Source organism: Tympanuchus pallidicinctus, unplaced genomic scaffold, assembly GCF_026119805.1.
Source record: "Tympanuchus pallidicinctus isolate F22 unplaced genomic scaffold, pur_lepc_1.0 scaffold32, whole genome shotgun sequence".
NCBI classification, from domain to species: Eukaryota; Metazoa; Chordata; class Aves; order Galliformes; family Phasianidae; genus Tympanuchus; species Tympanuchus pallidicinctus.
Window position 1 is genome coordinate 40966 of NW_026294750.1, and position 18014 is coordinate 58979.

At 55.9% G+C, this 18014-nt stretch overlaps 1 long non-coding RNA gene across 6 annotated transcripts; it reads right to left on the minus strand.

Moving 5' to 3' along the window:
- Window positions 1-5751: 5751 nt before the first annotated feature.
- LOC128088037 (uncharacterized) lies at window positions 5752-17130 on the minus strand. 6 transcript variants are annotated; one of them, XR_008210128.1, is made up of 6 exons: window positions 17013-17130; window positions 16738-16889; window positions 13508-13641; window positions 12625-12769; window positions 12289-12502; window positions 5752-5810 (listed from the first exon to the last, which is right to left on the minus strand). It is a non-coding gene; the product is annotated as an uncharacterized LOC128088037 (long non-coding RNA). The 6 variants fall into 6 exon arrangements; XR_008210126.1 differs by having other exon boundaries at window positions 5775-5851; XR_008210125.1 differs by lacking the exon at window positions 5752-5810 and adding an exon at window positions 9026-9131.
- Between the last annotated feature and the right edge of the window lie 884 nt (window positions 17131-18014).

Genomic DNA, 18014 nt, shown 5'->3' on the forward strand with positions numbered 1-18014 from the left:
TTAAGAGCAGCAGGTGGCACTGGCATCCCATCAGCACTGGGCAGAGCTGAGCATGGGGAAAGGAAGAACACCCGGTGACAGCAACGTCAGCACGAGGGACAAGCGACACCAAGCCCAAGGACCTCAGCGAGCGTGTGAAACAGGAGAAGGCAGGGATCCACGTACCTTGGCGCACAGCCTCAGGAGCGGACACTGGCATCCACCAGCAGCTGTGCTTTCCTGCTGCATCCAACAAAGTCTTCCTTGCAGTCCTCACACTGCTGAGAAGAGCAAGCCGTGTCTGGAACCTCGAGCCGAACAGAATGCGACGAGCAAGGAGCTGGGCATCAATCTCAAGGCCAACAAGTCGGTCCCTCCCAAACCTCACTGCTCACCCAACCTTACTGACAGCAGAAGCCCAGGCACACATCTGAGCCCTGCCATTCCCAGCCCTTAAATGAGATCAGGCAGGGCTCGGGCTCCACCCACTCCCACCTCCGGCTTCATCGCACCCACCTGGGCTTCCACCCTGCTGCTGCCATCCTGCACCAGCTTGTCCATCATTCCTTCACTTACTTCTGTAACAGGATGAGGGGGAAGAAAGGAGAGAGAGAGCAAAGAGGAAAAAGGGAATAGGGGACAGCAGAGAACAAAACAAGGGGGTGTGGAAAAAAAGGGAAAAATGGGGCACAGGGACAGAAGAAACGGGACGTGAGGTGGGGGGGAAGCGGAGCTGGGGATGAAGAATAGGAAAGGGGAAAAAAGAAGAGGGGAATGTGAAGAGAAATAAGGATGAGGGGAGAAAAAGGGGGCAAAGAGTGCAAGAAGAGATGAGGGAAGGCGGGGAAAAGGCGGGATAGCAGGAAGTGCATGAGAAGGACAAAAGGAAAAGGGGGACGAGGGAGGAATCAGGGCCATCGCACGCAGCAGCGCTGTCCCGCTGCGTGGGAACATGAGGAGTCTGTGAGGCTCCCAGCTGCTCCCCTCTGTCCTCCTGCCGAGCTCAGCGCTGCGGAAAAACGGCCGGAAGAGCAGAACAACGAGCAGCGGGAAGGGCACGAATGGCAGGGGGTAATGAAGCAATTCAGAGGCTGTGTCTGTGTTGATGCTGAAAACCTGAGGGCCGCAAGTTCCGACCGCACGTTGGTTCGTGATGAGAGCAGTGGTGAGAAAGCAATGAAGCAATGAAGGCCTGCGTGTGTTTGGGCGGCAAAGATGTGCGTCTGCTGGTTGTTTGTGCAAGTGGTGAAGCGTCGCCCAAAAGGGGAAGCTGCAGCGCTCAGCCAGTGAGGAGCCAGGGCAGGAAGAGCTCAGCAGCGGGCAATGGGGGAGCCAAGACGCAGTGCTGCTGCTCGGGGCTCTGCTGCTCGCAGGAGCCGCCATCGCACTGCGAACGGAATCGGCTTTGGAAGAAAAAGGGAAGATGGGGAAGGAACAAGGAATGGAGTCGAGGGGGGAAAAGGAAGGGGGAGAAAAAGAGGAAAAGGAAAACAAAAAAGGGGGACAGGGCAAAAAGGGACGATGGGGAGGAAAAGGGGGTGAAAGGGGAAGTGTGGACGGGGGCAAAAAGAAGAAGAAGGGGGCGAAGAAAAGGAGAGTAAAGAGGGCAAAAGAGAAATGAAGACAACAGAGGAAAGGGGAAAAGAAGAATGAGAAAGGGAGGAAAAAGAAAAAGAGATGAGGAGGAGAAAAGGAGAGAGGAGAACAGGGGGAAAAGGGGAAAAGAGGACAGAAGTGGAAAGGGGGGCAAAAAAAAGGAGATAAAAGGGGGGAAGGGGCAGAAAAAAGGGGCCCTGGATGAAAAAAACAAGACATGAGAACGAGGAAAAGGAAAGGGGAAGGGGGAAGGGGGAAGGTGAACAGCAATGGGGAAAAGGCGGGGAAAAGACTGCTGCTGACCAATGAGGATCTGGCAGAGGCAGGACGGCGCTGCCGAAGACCAATGAAAGACTGGCAAGGGCGGGACAGCGCTGCCGATGACCAATGAGAGGCTGGCAGGGAAGGACGGCGCTGCCGATGACCAATGAGACACTGGTGGGGCGGGACGGCGATGCCGATGAGCAATCACAGGCTGGCGAGGGAGCGACGGCGCTGCTGATGACCAATCACAGGCTGGCGAGGGCGGCACAGTTCTGCAGATGACCAATCACAGGATGGCGAGGGCGGGACGGCGCTGCCGATGACCAATGAGACACTGGTGGGGCGGGACGGCGCTGTCGATCACCAATGAGACACTGGTGGGGCGGGACGGCGCTGCCGATGAGCAATCACAGGCTGGCGAGGGTGCGACTGCGCTGCTGAAGACCAATCACAGGCTGTCGAGGGTACAACGGCGCTGCTGAGGACCAACCACAGGCTGGCGAGGGGGGGACGGCGCTGCCGATGACCAATGAGACGCTGATGGGGCGGGAGGGTGCTGTCGATGAGCGATAATAGGCACAAGGGGGCGGGACGGTGCTGTCGATCACCAATGAGAGACACATGAGGGCGGGAATGGCGCTGCCGATGACCAATCACAGGCTGGCGAGGGCGAGCCGGCGCTGCCGGTGACCGATCACAGCCTGACGAGGGCGGGACGGCGCTGCCGGTGACCGATCACAGGCTGGCGAGGGCGGGACGGTGCTGCCGATGACTAAGGAGAGGAAAGTGGAGAGTGCTTTCTGGAAGGGACAAAGGTGTCACTTACCCCTCTGCAAAGATAAGGTCGCAGCAGTGCAGCAAATCAGGAGGGCCAAAAGGCAAACAGCATCTGGTGGGGGACTGAGCACATGGGGAAGGCATGAAGATCGATACCTTCGTGTCCGGGAACGCCCACACCTTTACCAGGAACAAGACACGCTCACTGCGGAACCTTGGATATCCCAAAATGCCTGCTATTTCTGGTGGTGGATTCCCCAATCTTAGAAAGAAAAAAGAAAGTCTCACACGCCGTCCTCAACAAAGTGGGTTAGAAAAGAAAGGTGGGCAGTGGACAAACCCCAAGATGAGGACAGCACTCAGCAGAAGCCTGTTTAGGAGATACCTCTTCTTTTCGCACCTCACTTGCTCACAAGTGGGCCCGGGGCACATGGGAACTCCAGCGAGGCACAGCCAGGCAACATGGAAAAAAGCGAGGAGAAACAGAACACAAGTGTAGCAAATACTACAGGAGCCAAAATGAATTCAACCTGCCATTTATTGAGAGCAAAAAGAAAAAAAGAAAAAAAGTAGAAAGACAGAATGAAAGTGTAGCAAATGCTATGGAAGCTAAATGAAATCAAACCTACCTTTTATTAAGAGCAGCAGGTGGCACTGGCATCCCATCAGCACTGGGCAGAGCTGAGCATGGGGAAAGGAAGAACACCCGGTGACAGCAACGTCAGCACGAGGGACAAGCGACACCAAGCCCAAGGACCTCAGCGAGCGTGTGAAACAGGAGAAGGCAGGGATCCACGTACCTTGGCGCACAGCCTCAGGAGCGGACACTGGCATCCACCAGCAGCTGTGCTTTCCTGCTGCATCCAACAAAGTCTTCCTTGCAGTCCTCACACTGCTGAGAAGAGCAAGCCGTGTCTGGAACCTCGAGCCGAACAGAATGCGACGAGCAAGGAGCTGGGCATCAATCTCAAGGCCAACAAGTCGGTCCCTCCCAAACCTCACTGCTCACCCAACCCCACTGACACCAGAAGCCCAGGCACACATCTGAGCCCTGCCATTCCCAGCCCTTAAATGAGATCAGGCAGGGCTCGGGCTCCACCCACTCCCACCTCCGGCTTCATCGCACCCACCTGGGCTTCCACCCTGCTGCTGCCATCCTGCACCAGCTTGTCCATCATTCCTTCACTTACTTCTGTAACAGGATGAGGGGGAAGAAAGGAGAGAGAGAGCAAAGAGGAAAAAGGGAATAGGGGACAGCAGAGAACAAAAAAAGGGGGTGGGGAAAAAAAGGGAAAAATGGGGTACAGGGACAGAAGAAACGGGACGTGAGGTGGGGGGGAAGCGGAGCTGGGGATGAAGAAGAGGAAAGGGGAAAAAAGAAGAGGGGAATGTGAAGAGAAATAAGGATGAGGGGAGAAAAAGGGGGCAAAGAGTGCAAGAAGAGATGAGGGAAGGCGGGGAAAAGGCGGGATAGCAGGAAGTGCATGAGAAGGACAAAAGGAAAAGGGGGACGAGGGAGGAAAAAGGGGGACGAGGGAGGAATCAGGGCCATCGCACGCAGCAGCGCTGTCCCGCTGCGTGGGAACATGAGGAGTCTGTGAGGCTCCCAGCTGCTCCCCTCTGTCCTCCTGCCGAGCTCAGCGCTGCGGAAAAACGGCCGGAAGAGCAGAACAACGAGCAGCGGGAAGGGCACGAATGGCAGGGGGTAATGAAGCAATTCAGAGGCTGTGTCTGTGTTGATGCTGAAAACCTGAGGGCCGCAAGTTCCGACCGCACGTTGGTTCGTGATGAGAGCAGTGGTGAGAAAGCAATGAAGCAATGAAGGCCTGCGTGTGTTTGGGCAGCAAAGATGTGCGTCTGCTGGTTGTTTGTGCAAGTGGTGAAGCGTCGCCCAAAAGGGGAAGCTGCAGCGCTCAGCCAGTGAGGAGCCAGGGCAGGAAGAGCTCAGCAGCGGGCAATGGGGGAGCCAAGACGCAACGCTCCTGCTCGGGGCTCTGCTGCTCGCAGGAGCCGCCATCGCACTGCGAACGGAATCGGCTTTGGAAGAAAAAGGGACGATGGGGAAGGAACAAGGAATGGAGTCGAGGGGGGAAAAGGAAGGGGGAGAAAAAGAGGAAAAGGAAAACAAAAAAGGGGGACGGGGCAAAAAGGGACGATGGGGAGGAAAAGGGGGTGAAAGGGGAAGTGTGGACGGGGGCAAAAAGAAGAAGAAGGGGGCGAAGAAAAGGAGAGTAAAGAGGGCAAAAGAGAAATGAAGACAACAGAGGAAAGGGGAAAAGAAGAATGAGAAAGGGAGGAAAAAGAAAAAGAGATGAGGAGGAGAAAAGGAGAGAGGAGAACAGGGGGAAAAGGGGAAAAGAGGACAGAAGTGGAAAGGGGGGCAAAAAAAGGAGATAAAAGGGGGGAAGGGGCAGAAAAAAGGGGCCCTGGATGAAAAGAACAAGACATGAGAACGAGGAAAAGGAAAGGGGAAGGGGGAAGGGGGAAGGTGAACAGCAATGGGGAAAAGGCGGGGAAAAGACTGCTGCTGACCAATGAGGATCTGGCAGAGGCAGGACGGCGCTGCCAAAGACCAATGAAAGACTGGCAAGGGCGGGACAGCGCTGCCGATGACCAATGAGAGGCTGGCAGGGAAGGACGGCGCTGCCGATGACCAATGAGACACTGGTGGGGCGGGACGGCGATGCCGATGAGCAATCACAGGCTGGCGAGGGAGCGACGGCGCTGCTGATGACCAATCACAGGCTGGCGAGGGCGGCACAGTTCTGCAGATGACCAATCACAGGATGGCGAGGGCGGGACGGCGCTGCCGATGACCAATGAGACACTGGTGGGGCGGGACGGCGCTGTCGATCACCAATGAGACACTGGTGGGGCGGGACGGCGCTGCCGATGAGCAATCACAGGCTGGCGAGGGTGCGACTGCGCTGCTGAAGACCAATCACAGGCTGTCGAGGGTACAACGGCGCTGCTGAGGACCAACCACAGGCTGGCGAGGGCGGGACGGCGCTGCCGATGACCAATGAGACGCTGATGGGGCGGGAGGGTGCTGTCGATAAGCGATAATAGGCACAAGGGGGCGGGACGGTGCTGTCGATCACCAATGAGAGACACATGAGGGCGGGAATGGCGCTGCCGATGACCAATCACAGGCTGGCGAGGGCGAGCCGGCGCTGCCGGTGACCGATCACAGCCTGACGAGGGCGGGACGGCGCTGCCGGTGACCAATCACAGGCTGGCGAGGGCGGGACGGTGCTGCCGATGACTAAGGAGAGGAAAGTGGAGAGTGCTTTCCGGAAGGGACAAAGGTGTCACTTACCCCTCTGCAAAGATAAGGTCGCAGCAGTGCAGAAAATCAGGAGGGCCAAAAGGCAAACAGCATCTGGTGGGGGACTGAGCACATGGGGAAGGCATGAAGATCGATACCTTCGTGTCCGGGAACGCCCACAACTTTACCAGGAACAGGACACGCTCACTGCGGAACCTTGGATATCCCAAAATGCCTGCTATTTCTGGTGGTGGATTCCCCAATCTTAGAAAGAAAAAAGAAAGTCTCACACGCCGTCCTCAACAAAGTGGGTTAGAAAAGAAAGGTGGGCAGTGGACAAACCCCAAGATGAGGACAGCACTCAGCAGAAGCCTGTTTAGGAGATACCTCTTCTTTTCGCACCTCACTTGCTCACAAGTGGGCCCGGGGCACATGGGAACTCCAGCGAGGCACAGCCAGGCAACATGGAAAAAAGCGAGGAGAAACAGAACACAAGTGTAGCAAATACTACAGGAGCCAAAATGAATTCAACCTGCCATTTATTGAGAGCAAAAAGAAAAAAAGAAAAAAAGTAGAAAGACAGAATGAAAGTGTAGCAAATGCTATGGAAGCTAAATGAAATCAAACCTACCTTTTATTAAGAGCAGCAGGTGGCACTGGCATCCCATCAGCACTGGGCAGAGCTGAGCATGGGGAAAGGAAGAACACCCGGTGACAGCAACGTCAGCACGAGGGACAAGCGACACCAAGCCCAAGGACCTCAGCGAGCGTGTGAAACAGGAGAAGGCAGGGATCCACGTACCTTGGCGCACAGCCTCAGGAGCGGACACTGGCATCCACCAGCAGCTGTGCTTTCCTGCTGCATCCAACAAAGTCTTCCTTGCAGTCCTCACACTGCTGAGAAGAGCAAGCCGTGTCTGGAACCTCGAGCCGAACAGAATGCGACGAGCAAGGAGCTGGGCATCAATCTCAAGGCCAACAAGTCGGTCCCTCCCAAACCTCACTGCTCACCCAACCTTACTGACAGCAGAAGCCCAGGCACACATCTGAGCCCTGCCATTCCCAGCCCTTAAATGAGATCAGGCAGGGCTCGGGCTCCACCCACTCCCACCTCCGGCTTCATCGCACCCACCTGGGCTTCCACCCTGCTGCTGCCATCCTGCACCAGCTTGTCCATCATTCCTTCACTTACTTCTGTAACAGGATGAGGGGGAAGAAAGGAGAGAGAGAGCAAAGAGGAAAAAGGGAATAGGGGACAGCAGAGAACAAAAAAAGGGGGTGGGGAAAAAAAGGGAAAAGTGGGGTACAGGGACAGAAGAAACGGGACGTGAGGTGGGGGGGAAGCGGAGCTGGGGATGAAGAGGAAAGGGGAAAAAAGAAGAGGGGAATGTGAAGAGAAATAAGGATGGGGGGAGAAAAAGGGGGCAAAGAGTGCAAGAAGAGATGAGGGAAGGCGGGGAAAAGGCGGGATAGCAGGAAGTGCATGAGAAGGACAAAAGGAAAAGGGGGACGAGGGAGGAAAAAGGGGGACGAGGGAGGAATCAGGGCCATCGCACGCAGCAGCGCTGTCCCGCTGCGTGGGAACATGAGGAGTCTGTGAGGCTCCCAGCTGCTCCCCTCTGTCCTCCTGCCGAGCTCAGCGCTGCGGAAAAACAGCCGGAAGAGCAGAACAACGAGCAGCGGGAAGGTCACGAATGGCAGGGGGTAATGAAGCAATTCAGAGGCTGTGTCTGTGTTGATGCTGAAAACCTGAGGGCCGCAAGTTCCGACTGCACGTTGGTTCGTGATGAGAGCAGTGGTGAGAAAGCAATGAAGCAATGAAGGCCTGCGTGTGTTTGGGCGGCAAAGATGTGCGTCTGCTGGTTGTTTGTGCAAGTGGTGAAGCGTCGCCCAAAAGGGGAAGCTGCAGCGCTCAGCCAGTGAGGAGCCAGGGCAGGAAGAGCTCAGCAGCGGGCAATGGGGGAGCCAAGACGCAGCACTGCTGCTCGGGGCTCTGCTGCTCGCAGGAGCCGCCATCGCACTGCGAACAGAATGGGTTTGGAAGAAAAGGGGACGATGGGGAAGGAAAAAGGAATGGGGCCGACATAAGGGGGGGAAAGGAAGGGGGAGAAAAAGAGGAAAAGGAAAACAAAAAAGGGGGACGGGGCAAAAAGGGACGATGGGGAGGAAAAGGGGTAAAGGGGGTGAAAGGGGAAGTGTGGACGGGGGCAAAAAGAAGAAGAAGGGGGCGAAGAAAAGGAGAGTAAAGAGGGCAAAAGAGAAATGAAGACAAGAGGGGAAAGGGGAAAAGAAGAATGAGAAAGGGAGGAAAAAGAAAAAGAGATGAGGAGGAGAAAAGGAGAGAGGAGAACAGGGGGAAAAGGGGAAAAGAGGACAGAAGTGGAAAGGGGGGCAAAAAAAAGGAGATAAAAGGGGGGAAGGGGCAGAAAAAAGGGGCCCTGGATGAAAAAAACAAGACATGAGAACGAGGAAAAGGAAAGGGGAAGGGGGAAGGGGGAAGGTGAACAGCAATGGGGAAAAGGCAGGGAAAAGACTGCTGCTGACCAATGAGAATCTGGCAGAGGCAGGACGGCGCTGCCAAAGACCAATGAAAGACTGGCAAGGGCAGGACAGCGCTGCCGATGACCAATGAGAGGCTGGCAGGGAAGGACGGCGCTGCCGATGACCAATGAGACACTGGTGGGGCGGGACGGCGATGCCGATGACCAATCATAGGCTGGCGAGGGAGCGACGGCGCTGCTGATGACCAATCACAGGCTGGCGAGGGCGGCACAGTTCTGCAGATGACCAATCACAGGATGGCGAGGGCGGGACGGCGCTGCCGATGACCAATGAGACACTGGTGGGGCGGGACGGCGCTGTCGATCACCAATGAGACACTGGTGGGGCGGGACGGCGCTGCCGATGAGCAATCACAGGCTGGCGAGGGTGCGACTGCGCTGCTGAAGACCAATCACAGGCTGTCGAGGGTGCAACGGCGCTGCTGAGGACCAACCACAGGCTGGCGAGGGCGGGACGGCGCTGCCGATGACCAATGAGACGCTGATGGGGCGGGAGGGTGCTGTCGATGAGCAATAATAGGCACAAGGGGGCGGGACGGTGCTGTCGATCACCAATGAGAGACACATGAGGGCGGGAATGGCGCTGCCGATGACCAATCACAGGCTGGTGAGGGCGAGCCGGCGCTGCCGGTGACCGATCACAGCCTGACGAGGGCGGGACAGCGCTGCCGGTGACCAATCACAGGCTGGCGAGGGCGGGACGGTGCTGCCGGTGACTAAGGAGAGGAAAGTGGAGAGTGCTTTCTGGAAGGGACAAAGGTGTCACTTACCCCTCTGCAAAGATAAGGTCGCAGCAGTGCAGCAAATCAGGAGGGCCAAAAGGCAAACAGCATCTGGTGGGGGACTGGGCACATGGGGAAGGCATGAAGATCGATACCTTCGTGTCCGGGAACGCCCACACCTTTACCAGGAACAGGACACGCTCACTGCAGAACCTTGGATATCCCAAAATGCCTGCTATTTCTGGTGGTGGATTCCCCAATCTTAGAAAGAAAAAAGAAAGTCTCACACGCCGTCCTCAACAAAGTGGGTTAGAAAAGAAAGGTGGGCAGTGGACAAACCCCAAGATGAGGACAGCACTCAGCAGAAGCCTGTTTAGGAGATACCTCTTCTTTTCGCACCTCACTTGCTCACAAGTGGGCCCGGGGCACATGGGAACTCCAGCGAGGCACAGCCAGGCAACATGGAAAAAAGCGAGGAGAAACAGAACACAAGTGTAGCAAATACTACAGGAGCCAAAATGAATTCAACCTGCCATTTATTGAGAGCAAAAAGAAAAAAAGAAAAAAAGTAGAAAGACAGAATGAAAGTGTAGCAAATGCTATGGAAGCTAAATGAAATCAAACCTACCTTTTATTAAGAGCAGCAGGTGGCACTGGCATCCCATCAGCACTGGGCAGAGCTGAGCATGGGGAAAGGAAGAACACCCGGTGACAGCAACGTCAGCACGAGGGACAAGCGACACCAAGCCCAAGGACCTCAGCGAGCGTGTGAAACAGGAGACCGCAGGGATCCACGTACCTTGGCGCACAGCCTCAGGAGCGGACACTGGCATCCACCAGCAGCTGTGCTTTCCTGCTGCATCCAACAAAGTCTTCCTTGCAGTCCTCACACTGCTGAGAAGAGCAAGCCGTGTCTGGAACCTCGAGCCGAACAGAATGCGACGAGCAAGGAGCTGGGCATCAATCTCAAGGCCAACAAGTCGGTCCCTCCCAAACCTCACTGCTCACCCAACCTTACTGACAGCAGAAGCCCAGGCACACATCTGAGCCCTGCCATTCCCAGCCCTTAAATGAGATCAGGCAGGGCTCGGGCTCCACCCACTCCCACCTCCGGCTTCATCGCACCCACCTGGGCTTCCACCCTGCTGCTGCCATCCTGCACCAGCTTGTCCATCATTCCTTCACTTACTTCTGTAACAGGATGAGGGGGAAGAAAGGAGAGAGAGAGCAAAGAGGAAAAAGGGAATAGGGGACAGCAGAGAACAAAACAAGGGGGTGGGGAAAAAAAGGGAAAAATGGGGTACAGGGACAGAAGAAACGGGACGTGAGGTGGGGGGGAAGCGGAGCTGGGGATGAAGAAGAGGAAAGGGGAAAAAAGAAGAGGGGAATGTGAAGAGAAATAAGGATGAGGGGAGAAAAAGGGGGCAAAGAGTGCAAGAAGAGATGAGGGAAGGCGGGGAAAAGGCGGGATAGCAGGAAGTGCATGAGAAGGACAAAAGGAAAAGGGGGACGAGGGAGGAAAAAGGGGGACGAGGGAGGAATCAGGGCCATCGCACGCAGCAGCGCTGTCCCGCTGCGTGGGAACATGAGGAGTCTGTGAGGCTCCCAGCTGCTCCCCTCTGTCCTCCTGCCGAGCTCAGCGCTGCGGAAAAACGGCCGGAAGAGCAGAACAACGAGCAGCGGGAAGGGCACGAATGGCAGGGGGTAATGAAGCAATTCAGAGGCTGTGTCTGTGTTGATGCTGAAAACCTGAGGGCCGCAAGTTCCGACCGCACTTTGGTTCGTGATGAGAGCAGTGGTGAGAAAGCAATGAAGCAATGAAGGCCTGCGTGTGTTTGGGCGGCAAAGATGTGCGTCTGCTGGTTGTTTGTGCAAGTGGTGAAGCGTCGCCCAAAAGGGGAAGCTGCAGCGCTCAGCCAGTGAGGAGCCAGGGCAGGAAGAGCTCAGCAGCGGGCAATGGGGGAGCCAAGACGCAGCGCTGCTGCTCGGGGCTCTGCTGCTCGCAGGAGCCGCCATCGCACTGCGAACGGAATCGGCTTTGGAAGAAAAAGGGACGATGGGGAAGGAACAAGGAATGGGGTGGAGGGGGGAAAAGGAAGGGGGAGAAAAAGAGGAAAAGGAAAACAAAAAAGGGGGACGGGGCAAAAAGGGACGATGGGGAGGAAAAGGGGTAAAGGGGGTGAAAGGGGAAGTGTGGACGGGGGCAAAAAGAAGAAGAAGGGGGCGAAGAAAAGGAGAGTAAAGAGGGCAAAAGAGAAATGAAGACAAGAGGGGAAAGGGGAAAAGAAGAATGAGAAAGGGAGGAAAAAGAAAAAGAGATGAGGAGGAGAAAAGGAGAGAGGAGAACAGGGGGAAAAGGGGAAAAGAGGACAGAAGTGGAAAGGGGGGCAAAAAAAGGAGATAAAAGGGGGGAAGGGGCAGAAAAAAGGGGCCCTGGATGAAAAAAACAAGACATGAGAACGAGGAAAAGGAAAGGGGAAGGGGGAAGGGGGAAGGTGAACAGCAATGGGGAAAAGGCAGGGAAAAGACTGCTGCTGACCAATGAGAATCTGGCAGAGGCAGGACGGCGCTGCCAAAGACCAGTGAAAGACTGGTAAGGGCGGGACAGCGCTGCCGATGACCAATGAGAGGCTGGCAGGGAAGGACGGCGCTGCCGATGACCAATGAGACACTGGTGGGGCGGGACGGCGATGCCGATGACCAATGACAGGCTGGCGGGGGCAGGACGGCGCTGCCAATGACCAATGAGACCCTGGTGGGGTGGGACGGCGCTGCCGATGACCAATGAGACACTGGTGGGGCGGGACGGCGCTGCCGATGACCAATCACAGGCTGGCGAGGGCGGCACAGTTCTGCAGATGACCAATAACAGGCTGGCGAGGAAGCGACGGCGCTGCTGAGGACCAACCACAGGCTGTAGAGGGCGGGACGGTGCTGCTGAGGACCAATCACAGGCTGGCGAGGGTGGGACGGCGCTGCCGGTGACCAATCACAGGCTGGCGAGGGTGGGACGGCGCTGCCAGTGACAAATGAAAGACTGGTGAGAGAGGGACGGTGCTGCCGATGACCAACGAGAGGAAAGTGGAGAGCGCTTTCCGGAAGGGACAAAGGTGTCCCTTACCCCTCTGCAAGGATCAGGGCGCAGCAGTGCAGCAAATCAGGGGGGCCAAAAGGCAAACAGCATCTGGTGGGGGACTGGGCACATGGGCAAGGCATGAAGATAGATACCTTCGTGTCCAGGAACGCCCACACCTTTACCAGGAACAGGACACGTTCACTGCGGAACCTTGGATATCCCAAAATGCCTGCTACTTCTGGTGGTGGAGTCGCCAATCCTACAAAGAAAGAAGAAAGCCTCACACGCCGTCCTCAACAAAGTGGGTTAGAAAAGAAAGGTGGGCATTGGACAAAGCCCAAGATGAGGACAGCACTCAGCAGAAGCCTGTTTAGGAGATACCTCTGTTTTTGGCACCTCACTTGGTCACAAGTGTGCCTGGGGCTCATGGGAACTCCAGCGAGGCACAGCCAGGCAACATGGAAAAAAGCAAGGAGAAACAGAACACAAGTGTAGCAAATACTACAGGAGCCAAAAGGAATTGAACCTGCCATTTATTGAGAGCAAAAAGAAAAACAAAGAAGAGAGACAGAAGGAAAGTGTAGCAAATGCTATGGAAACCAAAAGAAATGACACCTACCTTTTATCGAGAGCAGCAGGTGGCACTGACACCCCATCAGCACTGGGCAGAGCCGGGCATGGGGAAAGGAAGAACACCCGGTGAAAGCAACGTGAGCACGAGGGACAACAGACACCAAGCCCCAAAGGACCTCAGCGAGTGTGTGGAACAGGAGACAGCAGGGATCCGGGGGACTGGGCACATCCAGGAACGCCCACAACTTTACCAGGAATGTGACACGTTCACTGCAGAAGCTTGGGCAGCCCAAAATGCCTGCTGCATCTGGTGGAGGAGTCGCCAACCCTAGAAAGAAAGAAGAAAGCTTCACACGCAGTGCTCAACAACGTGGCTTAGCAACAAAGGCTGGTCATTGTACAAACCCCGAGTCAAGGACAGCACTCAGCAGAAGCCTGTTTAGGAGATACCTCTTCTTTTCGCACCTCACTTGCTCACAAGTGTGCCCGGGGCACATGGGAACTCCAGCGAGGCACCAGCAGGCAACATGGAAAAAAGCGAGGAGAAACAGAACACAAGTGTAGCAAATACTACAGGAGTCAAAATGAATTCAACCTGCCATTTATTGAGAGCAAAAAAGAAAAAAAGAAAAAAAGTAGAAAGACAGAATGAAAGTGTAGCAAATGCTATGGAAGCTAAATGAAATCAAACCTACCTTTTATTAAGAGCAGCAAGTGGCACTGGCATCCCATCAGCACTGGGCAGAGCCGGGCATGGGGAAAGGAAGAACACCCGGTGACAGCAACGTGAGCACGAGGGACAAGCGACACCAAGCCCCAAAGGACCTCAGCGAGCGTGTGAAACAGGAGAAGGCAGGGATCCACGTACCTTGGCGCACAGCCTCAGGAACAGACACTGGCATCCACCAGCGGCTGTGCTTTCCTGCTGCATCCAACAAAGTCTTCCTTGCAGTTCTCACACTGCTGAGAAGAGCAAGCCTTGTCCGGAACCTCGAACCAAACAGAATGCCACGAGCAAGGAGCTGGGCATCAATCTCAAGGCCAACAAGTCGGTCCCTCCCAAACCTCACTGCTCACCCAACCCCACTGACACCAGAAGCCCAGGCACACATCTGAGCCCTGCAATTCCCAGCCCTTAAATGAGCTCAGGCAGGGCTCTGGCTCCACCCACTCCCACCCCCGGCTTCATCGCACCCACCTGGGCTTCCACCCTGCTGCTGCCATCCTGCACCAGCTTGTCCATCATTCCTTCACTTACTTCTGTAACAGGATGAGGGGGAAGAAAGGAGAGAGAGAGCAAAGAGGAAAAAGGGAATAGGGGACAGCAGAGAACAAAAAAAGGGGGTGGGGAAAAAAAGGGAAAAATGGGGTACAGGGACAGAAGAAAGGGGACGTGAGGTGGGGGGAAGCGGAGCTGGGGATGAAGAAGAGGAAAGGGGAAAAAAGAACAGGGGAATGTGAAGAGAAATAAGGATGGGGGGAGAAAAAGGGGTCAAAGAGTGCAAGAAGAGATGAGGGAAGGCGGGGAAAAGGCGGGATAGCAGGAAGTGCATGAGAAGGACAAAAGGAAAAAGGGGGACGAGGGAGGAAAAAGGGCCATCGCACGAAGCAGCGCTGTCCCGCTGCGTGGGAACATGAGGAGTCTGTGACGATCCCAGCTGCTCCCCTCTGTCCTCCCGCCGAGCTCAGCGCTGCGGAAAAACGGCCGGAAGAGCAGAACAACGAGCAGCGGGAAGGGCACGAATGGCAGGGGGTAATGAAGCAATTCAGAGGCTGTGTCTGTGTTGATGCTGAAAACCTGAGGGCCGCAAGTTCCGACCGCACGTTGGTTCGTGATGAGAGCAGTGGTGAGAAAGCAATGAAGCAATGAAGGCCTGCGTGTGTTTGGGCAGCAATGATGTGCGTCTGCTGGTTGTTTGTGCAAGTGGTGAAGCGTCGCCCAAAAGGGGAAGCTGCAGCGCTCAGCCAGTGAGGAGCCAGGGCAGGAAGAGCTCAGCAGCGGGCAATGGGGGAGCCAAGACGCAGCGCTGCTGCTCGGGGCTCTGCTGCTCGCAGGAGCCGCCATCGCACTGCGAATGGAATCGGCTTTGGAAGAAAAAGGGACGATGGGGAAGGAAAAAGGAATGGGGCCGAGGAGCGGGGGGGGAAGGAAGAGGGAGAAAAAGAGGAAAAGGAAAACAAAAAAGGGGGACGGGGCAAAAAGGGACGATGGGGAGGAAAAGGGGTAAAGGGGGTGAAAGGGGAAGTGGGGATGGGGGCAAAAAGAAGAAGAAGGGGGCGAAGAAAAGGAGAGTAAAGAGGGCAAAAGAGAAATGAAGACAACAGAGGAAAGGGGAAAAGAAGAATGAGAAAGGGAGGAAAAAGAAAAAGAGATGAGGAGGAGAAAAGGAGAGAGGAGAACAGGGGGAAAAGGGGAAAAGAGGACAGAAGTGGAAAAGGGGGCAAAAAAAGGAGATAAAAGGGGGGAAGGGGCAGAAAAAAGGGGCCCTGGATGAAAAAAACAAGACATGAGAACGAGGAAAAGGAAAGGGGAAAAGGGGAAGGTGGAAGGTGAACAGCAATGGGGAAAAGGCGGGGAAAAGACTGCTGCTGACCAATGAGAATCTGGCAGAGGCAGGACGGCGCTGCCAAAGACCAATGAAAGACTGGCAAGGGCAGGACAGCGCTGCCGATGACCAATGAGAGGCTGGCAGGGAAGGACGGCGCTGCCGATGACCAATGATACACTGGTGGGGCGGGACGGCGATGCCGATGACCAATGACAGGCTGGCGGGGGCAGGACGGCGCTGCCGATCACCAATGACAGGCTGGCGGGGGCAGGACGGCGCAGCAGATGACCAGTGAGACCCTGGTGGGGCGGGACGGCGCTTCCGATGACCAATGAGACACTGGTGGGGCGGGACGGCGCTGCCGATGACCAATCACAGGCTGGCGAGGGCGGCACAGTTCTGCAGATGACCAATAACAGGCTGGCGAGGAAGCGACGGCGCTGCTGAGGACCAACCACAGGCTGTCAAGGGCGGGACGGTGCTGCTGAGGACCAATCACAGGCTGGCGAGGGTGGGACGGCGCTGCCGGTGACCAATCACAGGCTGGCGAGGGTGGGACGACGCTGCCAGTGACAAATGAAAGACTGGTGAGAGAGGGACGGTGCTGCCGATGACCAACGAGAGGAAAGTGGAGAGCGCTTTCCGGAAGGGACAAAGGTGTCCCTTACCCCTCTGCAAGGATCAGGGCGCAGCAGTGCAGCAAATCAGGGGGGCCAAAAGGCAAACAGCATCTGGTGGGGGACTGGGCACATGGGCAAGGCATGAAGATAGATACCTTCGTGTCCAGGAACACCCACACCTTTACCAGGAACAAGACACGCTCACTGCGGAACCTTGGATATCTCAAAATGCCTGCTACTTCTGGTGGTGGAGTCCCCAATCTTAGAAAGAAAAAAGAAAGCCTCACACGCCGTCCTCAACAAAGTGGGTTAGAAAAGAAAGGTCGGCATTGCACAAAGCCCAAGACGAGGACAGCACTCAGCAGAAGCCTGTTTAGGAGATACCTCTGTTTGTGGCACCTCACTTGGTCACAAATGTGCCCGGGGCTCATGGGAACTCCAGCGAGGCACAGCCAGGCAACATGGAAAAAAGCAAGGAGAAACAGAACACAAGTGTAGCAAATACTACAGGAGCCAAAAGGAATTGAACCTGCCATTTATTGAGAGCAAAAAGAAAAACAAAGAAGAGAGACAGAAGGAAAGTGTAGCAAATGCTATGGAAACCAAAAGAAATGACACCTACCTTTTATTGAGAGCAGCAGGTGGCACTGACACCCCATCAGCACTGGGCAGAGCCGGGCATGGGGAAAGGAAGAACACCCGGTGAAAGCAATGTGAGCACGAGGGACAAGCGACACCAAGCCCCAAAGGACCTCAGCGAGAGTGTGAAACAGGAGACGGCAGGGATCCGGGGGACTGGGCACATCCAGGAACGCCCACAACTTTACCAGGAACGGGACACGTTCACTGCAGAAGCTTGGGCAGCCCAAAATGCCTGCTGCATCTGGTGGAGGAGTCGCCAAGCCTAGAAAGAAAGAAGAAAGCTTCATACACAGTGCTCAACAACGAGGCTTAGCAACAAAGGCTGGTCATTGTAGAAACCTTGAGTCAAGGACAGCACTCAGCAGAAGCCCCTTTAGGAGCCTACCTCTTCTGTTGCATCTCACTTGGTCACAAGCGTGCACTGGCTTCCTGGGAACTCCAGCGAGGCGCCACCAGGCAACATGGAAAAAAGAGAAGAGAGACAGAATAAAAGTGTAGCAAATGCTATGGAAGCCAAAAGGAATCGAACCTACCTTTTTTTTTGAGAGCAGCAGGTGGCACTGACATTCCATCAGCACTGGGCAGAGCCGGGCATGCGGACAGTATGAACTGACGAGGGCGGGACAGCGCTGCCGGTGACCAATGAGAGGCGCATGGGGCGGGACTGTGCTGCCGATGACCAATGAGATGCTGGAGGTGCGGGACGGTGCTGCCGTTCACCAATGAGACGCTGGAGGGCCGGGACGCTCTGCCTATGACCAATCACAGGCTGGCGAGGGCGGGACGATGCAGCCGATGACCAACGAGAGGCTGGCGGGAGTGGGACAGCGCTGCCGATGACCAATGAGAGGCTGATGAGGGCTGGACGGTGCTGCCGATGGCCAATCACAGGCTGGCGAGGGAGCGACGGCGCTGCCGATGACCAATCACAGGCTGGCGTGGGAGCGACGGCGCTGCCGATGACCAATCACAGGCTGGCGAGGGCAGGACGGCGCTGCTGAGGCCCAATCACAGGCCGGCGAGGGCGGGACGGTGCTGCTGAGGACCAATCACAGGCTGGTGAGGGCGGGACGGCGCTGCCGATGATCAACGAGAGGAAAGTGGAGAGCGCTTTCCGGAAGGGACAAAGGTGTCACTTACCCCTCTGCAAGGATCAGGTCGCAGCAGTGCAGAAATCAGGGGGGCCAAAAGGCAAACAGCATCTGGTGGGGGACTGGGCACATGGGCAAGGCATGAAGATAGATACCTTCGTGTCCAGGAACGCCCACACCTTTACCAGGAACAGGACACGCTCACTGCGGAACCTGCGGAAACGGGGCTGAGGGAAGGTGAAGAGAAAAGGCGGGGAAAAGGCGATGGAGAAAGAGGGGGAGACAGAGGGGGGAGA